General features: G+C 39.2%; 1 protein-coding gene across 8 annotated transcripts in view; it reads left to right on the top strand.

The window, feature by feature from the left end:
- hoxb3a (homeobox B3a) overlaps positions 1-18347 on the top strand; it is a 51772-nt gene that overhangs the window by 27854 nt on the left and 5571 nt on the right. For 3 of the 8 annotated variants that reach the window (XM_052131328.1, XM_052131327.1, XM_052131326.1), the window contains exons 2-3: positions 514-723; positions 14638-14704. The gene's annotated coding sequence lies outside the window, so the exon portion shown is untranslated. Of the gene's footprint in view, positions 1-513; positions 724-5478; positions 5563-12214; positions 12692-13082; positions 13510-14637; positions 14705-16904; positions 17774-18347 lie in introns of those variants that run through there. The other 5 variants (XM_052131332.1, XM_052131330.1, XM_052131329.1 and 2 more) reach the window with 5 other exon arrangements.

The raw sequence follows: 18347 nt of genomic DNA on the forward strand, positions 1-18347 counted from the left end.
CATGTCAAGATCATTCTTTAATTAAAACTGATAATTTACAAGATCATCTGCTGTTTGTTAAGAGCTAAATCTGACTGCGAAATTTGCAGTTTCATAAATATATAAAACAGCTAAATAAACTCTCTGTTTACCAAAATATAGCCATTTGGCATTCTTGGTGTTTGGGGGTTTGAACCCAAATCGCACTTCCAAATGTGACGTTCAAACGGTTACACACATTTTTTTAAAACATTTGTCTCCCCCAAAAGCCACTCTAGACCTAAATGGATGAATTTTCGTGTGGCATCTGTATGCACCTTGGAATTCTATTCTTGCATTCACATATATTTTAGAAAAAGAGCTTTCTGCCACAGTGGTTTGAATAGGAGTGAACAGATTTCTTTTGAGGGCCTCAAAAGTTCACCGCCATTATTTGCAGACAGAGGGCTAAAGAAAAATGTGAGAATTATACAGAAAAATCATTAATCACCGCTTTTCTTTAAACAAGTCTTCTCTCCTATTGTCATTCGGCAGCACAACTGCTCGGACCTTCTGCTAGGAGGGGAGTGAAATCTTGGAGGGCACTTGAAGACATCTCCCCCTCCCTCTTCTATCATCTTCTATTCGCCAAGTCATGCCACAAGAAAACTTTTTTTGGGCGAGGGATGTCCCATAAAGGAGAATCCTCATGAAATGTTAACGCAAGTGAGAATCTTAGCAGGACGAAGGATGGCAGCGTATAAGGTACAGTACTTTTGTTTAATTCAGAACACTTTAATTGCTTTATGGCCTTGTTCTCGCAGTAGGGTAGCAGAGGCGCATTTGTCGTTGTGTGTCATGGATCGGTTTTATGTCTGATTTGACAGAAAGGGTGGCTTTTGGAAACCGGCTGTTGTGTGTTTGTAATCACTTCTTGATGTGTACCTTCACAATTAAAGCAGTGGAATATTGTCATTCACCTCTTGACTTAGTGTAACACCTCTATTAGATGGCTCATTTGAGGGTGTAGATGTTGAAGAATGGAAAAATCTGTGTGCGTTATTACGCGCGTGACACGCATGTGTGTTGGTGCGTCTTGCATCAACGCTTTGAATATGCATGAGTTGCATGAGCCATATACATAAGAGCAATATCTGGATATGCAAATCAAGTACTACATGCTGCTGGTAACATTTAGCGGGAATTACTGGTGTTAATGGTACTTTATTTTGTTTGTAAGTCATATTGTGTGTGTGTGTGTGTGTGTGTGTGTGTGTGTGTGTGTGTGTGTGTGTGTGTGTGTGTGTGTGTGTGTGTGTGTGTGTGTGTTTCCCCACTTTAAACAGTTTTATTCCATCAGAGCACTTGGGTGGCACACAGGTGCAACGTGGCCGGTCTCCAGAATAAATTATTCGATGCTCTGCTGGTCAGATAGAAATAAAAAGTACTGAAGAGAATGTTTTGAGAGCAACTATTTGCCTAAGATAAACGACTTGTAACAAATCGATTCAATTGCATGTTGTGCGCTTTGATGAGCATGGATGCTCTGATACAGGCTCATCGCCGTTTAACCCATGCGAATCAATCTCTCGTGGCTATTGGGGAAAAGGCCAGTGGTTCTGGTTTACGGCTTAGCCTACCTCTGTGGATACGTGTGGCATGAATCGTGGCGGGGAAAAAACAGAAACAAACGCTAAAAATATATGAGCCGATATTGAGGGAAGTTGAAGGATGACAGAAAAAAATAATCGATCCTTGATGGCAGGCAGAATGGCAGGAGTGGGTTCAACTGGAGGACACGTTTTTCTGACCGATTAGGTCTGTTGCGAAGGCTCAGACTGACCCTTCTGAAACCCTTGACCCGGCGCGGACAGGACAACGCTACGTGGTACATGGTGAACAAAGCCCTAGGGCGAGTTTGTCATAACAGTGCGGCCGGGGCACTATAACCCGAGGGCACCATGCTATCTTTCCTCAGACAGTCTAGTAAACCATCGGGGCCCTTAAAACAACAGCAGTCGTGGCCTTGCAAAGACCCATTCTTAAACACATCTCCCGTTTGCAGCACTTGAAAAGAACCGAAAAGTCACCCACCACTGGTATCAAGACCTGCAGCATGCACAGCACGATATTACCTTGCGATTTCCTTTACATGTATACAAGTAGCTAGCTCTGCGAGGGAGGCCAAGAGGGCCTTCCGTTCCAGAAATATGACGGCAATTCTGTGTGCCAACACCTCGCATTGAATCATGTAAGCCCCCTCCTTCCCTTTCTCTCCTTGTTCTTGTGTCCACACTCCCTCTTCTACACCCTTCAAGGTTTGTTGGAAAGCCCGGTCGCTTGGCCTGGTAACGTTGATGTGATGGTGTGGTGCCTGTTTTAGCTGACGTCGCTAATTGCGAAACAAATAGCCCTCGCGCATTGCTGAATTATTATTTTGAAAAGCCACGGAGCGGAGGTCAGCGCCGCATAGTCACAGAGATATATGGCCTGCGCGCGCCAGCATTGTGGGTCTGGACTGAGAGCCTGTGTGTGCGTGTGTGTTTTAAAGAGACACATATTAAGTAAGGCAAAGCTCCATTGTTAACATTGCCAGCAAAACGCCACTCTCCACCCTCCCTTTTCTGCTGCATTACTAATCTACGATTACATCAATATTACTGTAGTATTACCGAGATCTACCTACACATGGCTTGCTACAACTATTTAGTAAATTTGTTTATTCTCTTGTTTTGAAAAATGCAGATCAACGTGTGCATTTATTTCTTTAACTTTCAGTTTCTCTCCAGCTGGGCCCTCTTCATTCGATATTAATATTTAACTAACTGAATGGTTGCTGTGATACAGATTCCATTATAGCCCGAGATTGCGAAGAGTAATGAGTGAGCTCACTAAAGAGGAATATTCAGCCGCTTTATTTCTTGCTCTGTGCTTCTGAAAACGTGACTTCTCATTTTAATTTGGAACTAACAGCTTTCGCACAGGGTGCCGCGTTTACAATATTACAGTGATAATAATAAAGTACACTGACAGCACGTAGAAGTTAATATTGTTATAGTATTATTATTATTATTATTATTAATTATAATAATAATTGTTGTTATTATTGCTGTTAATAATAGTAATATAATAATAATACTAATAATAAAATTACTACTACACAAGGAATAATAAAAAAACGTTTTTAAAGAATGTCATGCGAAACATTTTTGGGTAGGCCTACATTAGTCTATTAGATTGTAGAATTAAAAAAATAATTGAAACATGAACAAGCAACTGTCTTGCGGTGTCTCGCTGTCAAAGAATATATATTTTAAAAGGCACTGTGCGTTCCGCCGCTTTTGACAGATTTACAGTCCCCAATAAAAGAGGGTATGCTCTGCCGTAAATCAATCCCGCCGCTCTATATAAACTTAGCCTTTAGCCAAACGTCTGTTTACTTAAGAGCTTTTCAAAATCTGCGATTTTCACTGACTGATTTAAAAAAATGTTGTTGTCTTTATATAATAATACTACGAATAATATTAATACACTTATTTTTTATTTTAGCACGTATTGCTGCATGTTTTAAAAATTTTACAACGCATTAAAGAAAAACAAATGTGTATATTTCTGCATGCTTGAATTCAAAAACTCTCCCTAATATAGTAATAAACTTATCTTATCTCATCTCATATATAATTTTCCTTAACCATTCAAATTAAAACGTTTTAAAAAATGTTTTTGAAAGATTCAGTTTGTTCACTCTAAATAACAATTGTTTAAAGACTGTTAGTTTAAAGGCATGCACTTGAGACTTTATTATTATTATTATTATTATTATTATCATTATCAGGCATTACTTGTGTTGAGCAATAAAAACAAGTTTATTGTCACACCAGAATACAGACCTTAAAATGCAGACCTTGCTTTTAATATTAAACGTGAAATATGCATCATGGTTTATCCAAAACAAAGCCCTATTTCATTTCGAAAGCATTGCTGCACATGTGCCTTTGCCTTTCGCTGTAGTTAAGAATCGAAATTTTCTTTCATTCTGACAAAGAAGCGAACACAACCACGTGAATGCTTTACTCTTCATAGAAAGGAGTACTCTTGTTACCATTTGTGGAATAAGCATATAGTTAATTGAATATTTTGTTATACCAGCGCAACTGTCTTGCATGCCAGAAATGCAATTGCAAATTGGTGAGTAAAATGCAGATGCTTAATTGCACATAAAGCTTATCTTTATTGCATGTACTTTCTTCAGCAAATAGTTTAATTGGATTTGATAAAGACTTATAGGAGAGTCAGCTACACTTTAATTATGCATTTTATTCGTTTCTTCGAGCTGTTTTGAGCCCTGTTAGCCAGAGAAAAAGCGCTGAAGATTCGTTTCTATACTTCTTGAAAGCACACAGCAAGTCAGGCTATTGTTTGACCTTCAAAGTGTCTGTACTGCTCGGTTTCTTTAGACTCAGCCCCAGGTCTATTGTCTCCGTTTTGCATGAGCACTGTGCAGAAGGGCATCCTCATCATTGTTGGTTAGGACTCGCGTCGGGGTCTACACACGAAATGTATCCCTTTCTCTGTCGCATGTTACCTGTCTTATACCAGCCTATTAACATCTCAAAGCGAATAAAATAAATAAATTAATACAAGTTTAATAATACAGTTTTGAGGTAAATTTGAGCTAACTAACCATTAACACATCTACAAACTTCCAGAGGTGCTCTCTGCGTGGAATATGAATAAATCGACGTATTTTCTATCAAATTATGTCATAAGCATGTGGTTGTAGTGTTAAATAAGCTGGCAAAGAATCAGTGATGAAAACTGGGTATGTGATATCAGTTGTAATGCCAACAGTCATTCATCAGTGTGCTTGTTATCACAATCATTTCTTCAGAGAGAGAAGATAACGAGTCATTTTCTTATGTATCATTGTTTTAATGGTCAAAATATTGTTACAATGAAATCGGATGACTTTCACCTAAGGCATCAACATAACACGCAAGAGAGTACAAGTACAAACATTACAGAGTGGGACTATATAACATAAAAACAATGTTACATTTCGAACATGGATTGTAAAAGTTTTTCATATGAACATAATTCAATACAAAACAAATATGAGTCAAAAGACACATTTAACAAAAATGCCCGTAATAAAATAGTAATGAAAAACAACTTCTACCACTAACTTATTTGCCCATTATGATAATCTATGTCTAGTATAGGAAACAATTCACCATGTATACGTTTGAACCGAAACGCACTTTTTTGTATAGTATGGAGAATTTCATTTTACATATAAAAAGACTGAATGTTGTATATCTGTGGAGTGTTGGGTCATAGTAATCCCGCGAGCGTGCAAGCCTGGTGCCCCCATCCCCCTCATGGTCACGTGATTCATTAAATAATTAATGCAGTGGTTGCAGAATAGATATGTATTCGTCAGGAATATCGCAGACATGGTCTCCTAGTGTCTGACGTGAAATTCAACTGTCCTTTTAAAAACAAGCCCTATAGCGGAGCGAAAAAAAAGTGCAGGCAGAGACCCTTTGCGGAGGCTGCAATAAAACAAATTTGGACGGGGGAGCATCTCACCGTGTGAAGCTTGTGAGTATAGAGGAAACGGGGAACGCCAGTTCGTCCGCCGCCACCGTTCCGGGCTAACCCAACTCCTTGCATTTATTTGCTGTTTTGTGGTGCTGTGGTAAATATCGTCCAGAAATACTCATCCTCGCCATCCCTTGTCATCATGTGTTTATGTTTCACAAGCCCATTCCATCGTTTGAATGCATCTGCCAACAGGAGTGATGGGACATGTCATAGCATTACACCGTGCTCCATTCGTATCAATGCATATATATTTTGAAAAGTAGCGTGTTACTCTTCTTTTCCTCATCGTTCCATAACCCATCTTTCTCCCTTCCTTTGCATGTCCCTCTCTCTCTCTCACTCTCTCTACCGTCTTTTCAGCCAGCCACTTCGCTTGATTTATAGTGATATGTGTGTCAGCGGCAGCGGGCTGCCATTGTCTATTTGTGAGGGAGTTGTGTTGTTTATGGCCGTCTGCACGATAAATAATTTCTCTTTGAAAATGATGGGTGAGCGACGATACTTAGGAATGAGGAAGAGAATCCCTGGATTAACGTTTAGCTCGCCGGGTTTTTTTTTATTTTTATTCTTAAACGGCCGGTGAACTCTTTTGTTTTGGCCTCATACTTAAGCCCCCCAAGTTGACTATCGCAAACGATTTAAAACAATGGATCAGCGGCAATTATGAAGGCTAAGTAGCTGCAGGTCTTGAGTTACTGAATATGCAATTACCAATTATGGGAAGATTTGTTTAAATTTGGCAAAACGTGAACGCCTCGCCGCCTTGTAAAGCTCATAAAAGTGTCCGCGCCCGCCAAGAATTTCATAGCCAGGGGTCTCATACCTGGACCACAGCTGTGGTGTAAAAAAACTTAATTGGAGTACTTACTGAGCAGAATGGGGCAGCTATTGCGTTGGCTTATTCGTATCTAGACAATTGACAGAGCTTGATTGCCCTTAAGCAAAAAGAGGGTCACGGACTAGCCTCGCACACCATTTTTTTATTCTAATATCTTTATATATATATATATAGACCAAACTTGACCATAAACTGATATTGCCAGATTTAAGAGTAGCCCAAGCTTGTTGGATATAGAAGGCGTTTAATAACCAAAAGTGATTTTTTTTTACAGAAGTAATTTTAACAGTGTGTAAACAGAAGAATAGCCCAGAAATCTGCCTCATTGGCTGATATGCTATTTGAACTGTATTTCCCCCCCTCGTCGTTTGCGCACGAGGGGGAGGTTTGTCAAGTGAGCGGCTTTACCTGTAGTAAATCTTGTTTATGACGTGTTAATGTTATTTCGTAGAGATAGTTAAAATTGTGCAGTGCACATGCGCCGTTGCAGAAGAAGAAGAAGAAGACAACAAACAAAGAGGTTACATTTAATCTCCTTTAATAAAAAGTATTTCTTGTTTATTTTCTTCAAACAGATATCAGCACATTGTAAAACAGGTAAAAAAAAATTAAATACTACATTGTGTTATATACTCTTATGGTCAAAGAAAAAACTATAATGTGACATTGCATTAATTTAATTAAAAAGTAATAACTGAGCAGTTGCAATAATACAACAACATTAATGAAAATAATATTACTATTACTACTAATAATAATACATTGGATTCTGAGACCCCTTGCCTTACCATTTGCATATGTTTTTTTTGGTCTCCCCTACACCTGTGTAGCAAAAACCTTTGTGTAGCAAAATTAGAATAGCTCATATCAAATATTAATGGGCACACCCGCATGGGCGAGCACTTTCTAAATGTATAATTCCAGCAGCGCTCCTTGTTGCCGGGCACTGTGTCAAAAACAATATCCGAGCTCATTTTGAGAGATGCACAGGGGGCGAAGAGATGGTACATTTTGTCGTGCAGGGACTTGCCAGGCGCGGATCTCATATCTGATTTCAAGTGTTCAGTGACAGCCGAGGTTGAATAAATGATTCAAAACGCCAGTCAGTTTGGATAGACATTAAGCGCCCACATTTCTTTGCAGAATAAAATGTAGATTTTCCCTCATCTATAGCTAGACATTTAATACTATCACAAAAGTCTCATTGATAGTGATTAAATAATAGGTTTGTAACCACATACAAATCATGGTTATTACCATAATATATAAATGATTAAGTTAGCAATGCAAACCCATTTAACTTACAATTAATCCAAGTCTAGTGTTCTCGAGAACTGAAATCGTGGAGAAAACAAGAAATATTTTAAATATAACGCCGAAATAGGCACATATAGGCCTAACTGTATAAACAGGCCTATCAATTAATTGTGCATTTTAATAATTGTAAGCATTGAATAAACCCATATGGAGAGGTTATTCATTCTTGATAGCGTCTTTCCTTGTTTATCTTAAATTATTCCAGTAGTTCAACACTAGGAATTGGCCCCCAGCCCTTGGATAAGATGTCGGCCATATTGTCCTCTTATTGCTTACAAAGGTACACTACAAAGATGAAGCAAAGTATGAACCAAGCTGCTGTTTCGCTATTTAATCCTTAAACCTTCTGATATTCTGATTAATTTCAGGCAAACGGTACTTGGTACTTGACTCAATCTCAATCATTTTTATTTCAAGGAATTTACGTAAGGTTATAAAGCAAAGTCGGATAAACCACGCTGTTTTCTGTGGAATACTAGGTTCATGCAGAAAATAAAGATATAGGGCCTATATAAAATGATCAACGCTGCATAATCATGATCCAAACAAAGCATGTCAGAATAAATCAAACCACGAGCAGTGCATCAGTTAGATACAAACAACTGTTTAATTCTCCATAGTTTTATTATTATTATTATTATATTAAATCACGTTTTGGGGCCAGTATTAAAGCTTTCAGTCTCTTTGTCTTTCATTGGATTCGACATTATATTAGGCCAGCAGTAGCAATTGTGAAGTACGATTTATTTTCTGTTAGCTTAGGTGAGTTTTCCAGGTGTTTTCCCTGTCTCGTAATGCAGGAATAATTACCCATTTGGAAATAAATCAATATCAAACCACTCACTAATTCATAACGGTCTAGGCTACACATAGAAACGATTGAAAGCACATGAAAAATGACCAGTGAAACGCTATCCAGAGGCGACGCAGAAGATTTTCATCCATTTGAGAAGCATGGGGGAGGACGATAAGAGAATTCAGCAGGAAATGTTCGAGCCAACGTCTGCCTTTTTATCCAGCGGTTAAGAATAGCACGGATACTATCATTACACCTCTAAATAGTTATAATTGAACTTCCGTCCGTGTCGTGCTGTGTGTGAGAGAGTGTGCTTTCTGCTACCTTTGCGTGGGTAGTGTACATACAACCCTACGCACAAAAGCTTCTAAGAACCAAAGCCAAGTGCAGAGTATTAACTTGGAGGTTTGTAATATAAGTGAATGCAGTCAATAGGCAGTAGTGCAAAACTAGCAACAACAACAACAAAAAAAGAATCCAACCCTATCATAAGTAAATCTGAGGTCGCCCATAAATTTTAAACCTATGAAAATCTCAAGTAGGCTGTAACATAATTTCTGTATATTGAAATTTGTCATCGTTCGCTTAAAACAAAAATATGAGACCAAGAACGTGCTGGATGTCGACAGGAAAGAGAACAAGTATCGGAATGAGGTTGACCGTGTTCGCCCTAGCCCAAGCCTGCAGGTTGTAATAACAATATGGCCCATGTGTTGGCCCCGTAGCCGTGTAGTTCCCTATTGGACAAACGAACCCCGTTGGCTTCTCCACCCTGTATCCTGTCAGTCCACTGGTTCACTAGTTCACAGTGTCAATCCACACTGCTCCGTGCAAGCAGCGAGAGGCGGAAAGACATCTTGAGGGTAGAGGTGGATTCTTTAGCCTTCTGCTGACTGTTGCTCCAGAGCAGCTACACGCCAAGACTCAGAGCCCGGGGTCTGGCTGAAGGAAAAACGTTGAGCTCCGAAGATTGGGTTGAGGACGCACGAGAGGAGAGTGCGCACATTAGCTGTTCCCAACGCGCCTATGAACGTTCTGATTCACAAAGTGGCCTAACTGTATCGTTTTAGATGGGCATTTAAAATATAAGGAAGCTTTAATTCGGTGTCTTCTCGCAGCGATTCCCAACATAAATATACATCTATATAAACAATCCTTTCATGGCAGTCAATCTGTTCCGTGGCTTCAGTTAAATATTCCAAAAAAACAAAGGCCCATTTTCGGCGATGAGACCAGGAGGAATGCTGGATGTCAGGTAAGGTTTGCAAGCTTCGACTGATGCCGCATGCCTGGACTCTTCCTTGTGTCCCGAGCTCTTCTGCCTACAAGTCATTAATTATCCGTTGTGTGACCTGAAGTCATCCCTGGGTGTGGACGAGTTCGAAAACTTTTTTTGTTTTCAAACAACAGGAGACTTTTGCCTTCAAATTGGTAACCAATGGGGGATACATGTTGGCTCGTTCCCCTCGCACCTCACTTTTATTACTCTGTAGATCTATTTTTTCTTTCATTAATTTAACATCATAAAAAGTTTCCTCCTTTCTCAAAACCTAGGCAGTTAGGTAAGTGTGGAGATTTACAAAGGGGCCAATAGTGAATCTCGAAAGTTTGGTGTAACAAGACGATAAGTGACAGATTTATAACCTGAACAGGATTGCTTACTCTAGCAGCTCTTAATTTCAACCAGTGCTTTGTTTTTCCCTATGTGCGCCACAGGTATTCGAAAAGTACGCCATTTGACCACTGCGGTTTATTTTTTTCAATTTTGTTGCGATTGAAACGACAGGAGTCCCTGAAACCTATAGTAGGAAAGCTGTCTAAGGTAATATAGGAGCGGCTAATAATTCAAATGTGGCCTCAGTGTGGATGAAAATATTGAAACATAATGTCTCCTCTGAGTTTCCCTTCTCCTTGGGTGTTTAAACGTGGACTGTTAAAAAGGGGAAAAATGAAATTTTCTGCCAATGAGTCTAACATCAGATGTTCATGAATAGTTTTAAAGTTAATTTTTACTGTGGCTTTACCGTACCGTTATTTAGGACAGAATTATTCCATACACGTGGAATAAATCTCTAATCAATGACAATAGACCATATACAAACCAGCATAACATTTTCTATAGTCAGAAGATATATATGCCTATATCTATATTAGACTACAACAATCAACTGAATAATTTAAAAAAATATCACAACATCCTAAAAAAGCAGTAGTTTGGTGTCATATCACCTTGGATGAGGAATTTATATAATTAAATATCAAGAAACTGCATAATAACTTCAAACAAATGTATTGACACAAATGTTTTGACATCAGACGAGTAAAAACCGCATTGTCACTTGCAGGCACGTGAAGCAAATGGTAAAGGTACAAGCTCGGAGAAACAACCCTCTCGGTAGATCTGCGCGCCCAGACACATTTGGAAGAATCTCTGCTCTGAGTAAAATTTCTGATTTTGTTGTTGCATTTATGTTCATTAGGTCGAACAAAAGAGAAATAGTGAACAAGTGGTTTCCGTGGAGTAGCGTACAGGTCTGAATAAAACCACAAACTCTAAGTGGCTATTGAATTGATTTTATCATAAATCACTGGCAAAAGAGAGAGGACAAGATAGCAACTTACAGTGACGGCAAATTAAAGTACAGTGCGGACTTTCAGATAGATCAAAGTTTATATATATATATATATATATATATATATATATATATATATATATATATATATATATATATATATATATATATATATATATATATAATATATATATATATCATGGGCTTCCAAAAATGTAGTGTGGTCTTTTATATAACTTTAATAAAGTACATGATTAAACAGTGACCAAATGCCTTATAATCACTCAAGACCAGATTTGACTTCTATCATTTACTTTAAGTTAAAGTCAGATTCAACCGCCTCTGAAATGGTGCAGTTGTATTTTTCCTGCTCATTTGTCAGATTCGTGAGGTTGGCAGTTTTGGGGACCCTGGGGGCATGGGCCTAGGTTGACCCAAAGACCCTGGCTCTTTCTCAGTCAGTGTCTTCATTCAAAACAAGTTAAATATTATCCACCATGCGCACAGATGGTCCCTAAAAATTAACTTTGTGTTCGAAAAGCTGAAGGTTTCACTTTTTATACAAGATAATTTGCATGTGCATTATTTGAGCATTGAGCGTTATGGGGCAGTGTTTAATTAGTCGTATACCAGTAAAATTACAATATTTTAGGGAAGTATTGTCTGATCACCTCTACCAAGTCAAAGCTTCACAGGAAAGAGAGGAAAATGAGAGAATGTGCGATGTAGAAGTTTAAAGATCACAAAGAAAGCTTCTTTGCCACACTCCACAACAATCTGATAATTCCTTTGAGAGAAAGTTCTTGTTGTGAGCATCGTAAAGAGGTTATTAAAACGAATGAGACATTTGCAATCCAGAAATGTTTAGTTGAGGCTATATGCGTGGGTGTCAGAAACCAAGCCCCCTGTCCATTCACTCTCCCTTAGAGCAGAAACCCCCTTTATCGCTTAAAGATTTGGCCACAGAAGGCCTATAGCGTATCCAGCGGCCTCAAACTGAAGTTTGTAGTGTTGAAAGTTGCATGTCATCCGCCAGAATGCAAGAGAAAAGAAGACATATCTAGCCGCTCCCAACTTAAAACAGACTCCTCTCTCGGCATTTGGGTATGCTAGGCGTTCGAGCTCATTTCATCTCAAAGCTTTGGAATCCAACGAACGGAGTTGATGAAAGCACGCCGTTTCTGTGATGGGAGGCGATATCAATCTTTTTGCTTGATGGCACACGAGAAAATGGGGCAGAAGTCAAGAATTGCCATTAACTTTGGACTATAACAGAAAGCGCATATTGCCTTTCTGTGGATTTATTAGACTAGAAAAAGACGTTTTAAAAACATTTGACGCATGCGTACCACTTGAGCGAAGAATCAAGGGCATTATTTTGGATTGGAAAGAGGTCCCTTATGGTATCGTCCAGCCTCTAACTCGCCTGTTCACAACCCGGTAATTACACAACAAATGGGATGAGGTCTGCTTTCCGCTGACTTCCCGAAGGTGCCATACGGGCTTTTTGAGAGCCTGTGGATGTACAGGACTGGGGATTAATACACAAATATAAGACATTACAAGGGAATTCCAAAGTACTTTTGATTGATCATTAATCTGGTGAGTTATCGCACCTCCACGGAAAGGTCAAGCTGCAAACCTATAGTGCCAATCTGTCAAAGCCACACCGCGCGTCTCTTTTATCACCTCCCATGCTCTTATATGTACGTGTTGCATTCACATTTTTAAAACTGAGTCACGGTGAGTGGTTTCTGCAGTCGAAGAACTGTATTTCATATGGTGTGCGACCATATGGATGATGGGTGATGGAATATCGGAGGACGAGGGAAAACTTGATAATAAAGTTAGAAATGTAACTAACAGACTTTAGTGCAAATGTGCTCAAAGTGTAAACAATGAAATTTGAGAACAGCTCTATTTAAATTCTAGGTGTGAAAAACGAACTCAGTTTCCCAATGCCTCTGCACCCACTTAATATGCATTTATATAAATGATGCAAGAGCCCTTTGTTGCAAAGCCCGCAGTAATGAACGCACGTGAATCCGGTTGTTGTTTGTTCCGACCCGTCCATATCCTGAACAATAATAATACTATATTGCTTTCCGTGAATTAGAAGTGAGGCTGGTTCTGGTTCGGCAAAGTCTTTGCTCTCTGGTTGCTTTCTCTCCCATTTCCCTCACTAAAATTGGCTCATCAGCTCTTCTGGCTGGGAGCTGCCTCCTCCCTTTGTTCTGAGAGCAGCAGCGTTCCTGCTTGCTGGGGCACGAGCACCCTTCACTTTATAGGTAACTTTAGGTTAGTCCAGCAAGGCTGCGGGTCGCTGGCGTGTTACCGGGGACAAAAATCAACCCAAAACAACCCGGACAGCGGTTGAAACGGGCCCGGGTGCTGGGAATGGAATCGAGCCAACGGCGTGCGTAAGTGCGGGGATGCAATAAATAACTTTATAGCGCTGTAGGCCGCAGAGTCGGGGAGGTCGGGGGAATCCTCATTTTGATTTATGTGTTTGGTGTAGCTGTCACGAGCCGGCGAACGAAACCGTCCAACGTTTTTATTCCACTTTTAATAAGCGCTGTTATGCAGACCAGCAAGGCCATTTCATTCCATTTCTGTTCAGGCCCTCGCCTACTGTATATATCCATTTTCGGTCCTCCTGGGCTCCCGTTTGGATTAAGGGCTGTGTTTATCAAGTTTATGGGCGGATTTTGTATCATAATGGTGGGGCTTGAGATTCATGGCTTTCTCGGTGGTCGCCGTACCCTGATCGCATGATGAATATGTTTGTTTCGTAATTTGTCTTTAGTGCTTGTTTTTGTAAGTTTCTATTGCTATAATAATAATAAAATTAATAATAATAATAATTAAATAAAATGCAGCATTAATATTATTATTGTTATATTTATCTTTATTTATCAGCACTTTGGCCAACAGCTGTTGTTTTTAAATGTGCTTTATAAATAAAAATAATGATGATTATTATTATTATTATTGATATTATATATAAAGTACTGTAAAATTGAAAAGTATGCCATTCTTTATCACAAGGCCAAGGTAACTTCTGTTGCTATTAACTGCAACCTGGCGTATTACTGACGAAAAAGGCATTTGAAATACTGGTCCGTCAGTATCAAGTTTTTATTTATTTATTATTTTTAATTATTATTATTATTATTATTATTCTTTTCAGAGTTGAAATAAGATGTGCATTTATGGATTTTTTTCTCCAAAAAATATAATTTCTGCTCTCAGTAAACACTTTAGGAAGGCCATAGTCTCTTCAATATGATTAGAAATCTAATGCTTAATTCAATACATGTAAAAATCAATAGAAGAATGGGACTTTGGGATACAGCGCAAATATTTTCGTTGGCCTCGAATTTCTCCTGTACTCACAAACATCATTTAAGGTTAACATGTCGGTCAACGGTGACCAACCATCAAATTGTCTTCGTGGCCACTTTCAATAAGGTCTGATACTCCATATTGGATTTTTGTCGACCCCGTTTTGATTGCATCTCTCCCCTTTTCTGTTCCTCTATTTACAGTTCCTTCTCGTTAGCAAGAAGCTGTATCCCTGCATAATATCTAGAAGTGATAAAGGTCGAAATCTCGGTAAGTGATCCAACCTTTTTTTTTTTTTTACTGTAGTGTGTGACTGTGATTTATACCCTCTGGTGATGTGTTTGATGAAGCCATTTTTTTCTGTTCAGTTTCTATATTTTACCCTTTGTATTATTATTACAAATGTTTCATTTCACTGATTCAAACACAGCTTTGTGAATCTGCGTCCTTTATTTAAATATGCTGTAAATATGCTATGTTGCAAAGAAATGTACTTTTCCTATTGACTTTTACCATACAAAATATCAGCATTTTAATTTCAATAGCAAGCCATTCAGTCTCAATATCATGTCATACATGTGCATATATTTAGGCAAGTATTCATTGCTGAATGTGGGAACAATCAGGAACAAGCTCACAAAATTCTACAGGCCACTGTGATGAAAATGTTTATGTCTGAGAAATCTGCATTGCAGTGATATAATAGTTTGGGATTGGAATGGTGATGACGGGCGGTTTATTTTGCAAAGTCTTTTAGAAATCGTATGACACCTTAAATGATCGCATTGCAAACGGTGACTCGCAACTCATAGAAAGTCTTACGCAAGAAAAACACTCACAACATGTTTTCTTCCATGTAAGTAAACATAAAAACAACAACAAAGCAGCAGCTCCTTAAATGTTTTGCCAAAAGGCTACTTGAAATGGGTTTTGTTTGTTTTCTTTTTTAAAACAACCCCCCTCTCCCGTCTTTTACAAATTGTTCCTAATTAAAATGTTGACGTTATTGCAGACAACATCTGACGTACCACCCAGACTGCATTTTTTTTAATATATCTTTACTAATACGAAAATAGTACAATTTTAATTTGTATAACTGTTAGAACACAAACAAAATCAGTATCCTCATACAAAATATGGTCTGTGTTGTACAATTTACAGTTTCAATATAACTTTAATTTCCTTATTTCACAAACATGAATAGACAGTTCCTTTCAAACAAACTAATTATTTATTCATTATTAATTTAAAAAAACGAGTGTCCAAGGATCCGCTTGAGGCAGGACAGAGAATCCGGAAGTGAATTTTTTTCTTGCTCTCTAGACTGATGTACATCCATGGAAATAATGCGGCAAGGTTGTGGTTGTCTTTTTTTGTTGTTGTTGTTGTTGTTGTTGTTGTTTTTTGTATTCCACAGGAAAGGAGAGAACTATTCACAGCCATCACCGCGCAGCTCAATATGCCCTTTAATTTAAAAACAAAATTATTCCCAGTCCATGAAAACTGCCATGACTTAATCCGAACTGCAAAATTCGACCACTATCACATCATCTCAAACATAATAGTTTATTTATGTTTATATCACAGCTGAAAGATGGCAAAACAGAACAGCACAAACTGGGCTTTCTGCATTTCGTCGCTTCAGCCCACGGGTTAGTTAATTAGTGCCCTTTTAAGTGGCTCCCCATTGGATCCGTTTAGCAAAGGTTGCAAAATAAGGAACAATGCCGTTTAGTAAAAAGTTGCAGACACCTACATTTTTGCCTTGTGCCTTCCTCCCACACCGTTGGTGATGCTCCCTATTCAAGCACCAAGAAGAAATGCATCTTTTTAAAGTTGCCTGTTTACAGCTGCTTGTGTATGGTGGAAGTCATAAATCTTACGCAGCCATAAACGACGGGGGTAGTGTCCTGAATAATAAAAATAGAGAGAGAGAGAGAGCGAGAGAGAGAGAGAGAGAGAGAGAGAGGAAGAAAGAGAGAGGAAGACTTGGTGTTTGGCTTCAAGAGAGAGAAAGACCAGTAGGCTATATCTTGAACCCTTTAGTGTTTTTTTTTTTTTTTTTTTTTTCATTTTGGTCTCGCGCTCATATTCTTCCTCTTTTCTGTCTTTCATGCAATTGTTTCCTTCGGTCCCCATCCTTGAAAGACATGTTGATTATAATTTTTTCTCCTTCGTGACATATTCCCATATAGCCTGATGTGAAATCACAGGAAACTCTCTCGTGTATTTTTAACGTGCTCTCGCCGTCCATGTTATAGTCGAAGGACTTGTGTGACCACAACTCGACCGAGCCGCTAAATATAAAAAATATCTTTCCTTTTTGGTGATTTGTTTTCACACCCCTCCCTCAGGTTTCAAGTACGCCTGTTGTCTGTTCTCTTGTTCTTACACCCCCACCTCAGTGCTTTTTATTGTTTTGTTTTTTGTGCATATGTTATTATACTAGTTGGGTGTGTAGGAAAGGATGTGATGAAATATTCACAATAAAGATAGAATGTTGTCTTTGCCTCGAGCTAGAAACAAGCCGGCACTGAGAACGTAGGCTACTTCCTGGTAATTTAATATTCACCGGTAGAGTAGGAGAGGGGAGAAATAAATGGGTCTTCCTTCTATAGTTGGCTATTATACAATACCAGAGCCTGACACTTAAACCACAAAAGTGAATCAGATTCGAGAGAGAGAGAGAGAGAGATAAAAAAATCCCTCTCATCTTCTTTTATGGAACTTTATCTTGTCCCGAGCGCCTGCAATTAGCACAAGTTTTCACTGGTGACGCTGTTTGATGAGGATTAACGCTTGCGCCTCACACATCCAACCAGCTCCATTATTTCCAATAGCTGGAAAGGCCTGGTATTGACTATACAATAAGCCAGCCAAAGACGAACAAATGCAAGCAAACCCCGGGCCCCGACATGAGACGGGGAGATGCTACGGCGAGTCGGGAGCCCAACTCGGATTATGATGTTCAATTTTGCGCCGTAAAGAAGAGGCGAGGGGAGATTGAAGGCGAAATCTGAGGCCATTGTTATCTGCGAGCAGGGCGTACCAGTGACAGGGCGGCCAGGAGCAGCGCTGCCTGTCCATTTACAGCCCCCCTCGCATACCTCAGATCTTTCATGCTAGACCGTCTCCCCCTTTCGCGAACCGAGGGGAATCGTCCAGCAGCGCCCGCACTCCTCCGCGGGGGCAGCCGTGCTCGAGATACCCGGTGTATGAAGCGCGCTGTCTGTCTGGAATACCGAAACTGCTTTGAGCTTTGGGCTTTTTTATTGATTGCAGCGTGGCCGAATGTGGAAAATATGATGCCTGCCCGTGCGTCTCTCGTCAGAGGCTAAGGTAAGCTGGTCTGAAATAGGCTATCGGTTTGTGAATGGCGGTATGTGTGTCCTAGTGATTTATGACCGTATGACTCCAAACGCGGTTCAAGAAGAGTTCACAATGCTTTAAGCTTCCATCGAAGCTGGAGCTTTCTTTCTCTACGTCTGGATATATGCACCACAAATTCTGACATCTAGTCTGATTTTGGCTTTGTTACGTAACAAAGGAAATCATTTTTGCGGGGTGTTTGTATTCATGAATGCTTTGCTAGGAAAGTATGCCTTAAGACTGAGGTGATGTTTTTTTCACTTGAGCAAATTAATACCGCGGTTAAATGTCAGTATGAAATATGCAAATTAATTCTTACGATTTCAACACACGTTTTCGATTGCCACCAAGGTGTGTTTTGATTTGATATTGAATTTGCACGTCCAAGGCCTATTCTCTCCTGATACAAAGACTGAGAAAATATGTGTGGGTGTCTCTAATGGAAATATGTATGTACTATTGCCATTGGTTATATGTTGTTAATTTATATGCAAGCAAAGTTACGATAGCTAGCATTTAGACATTTACAAAAATATGAGGTAAC

This window comes from Xyrauchen texanus, chromosome 8 (assembly GCF_025860055.1).
Source record: "Xyrauchen texanus isolate HMW12.3.18 chromosome 8, RBS_HiC_50CHRs, whole genome shotgun sequence".
Taxonomy (NCBI): Eukaryota; Metazoa; Chordata; class Actinopteri; order Cypriniformes; family Catostomidae; genus Xyrauchen; species Xyrauchen texanus.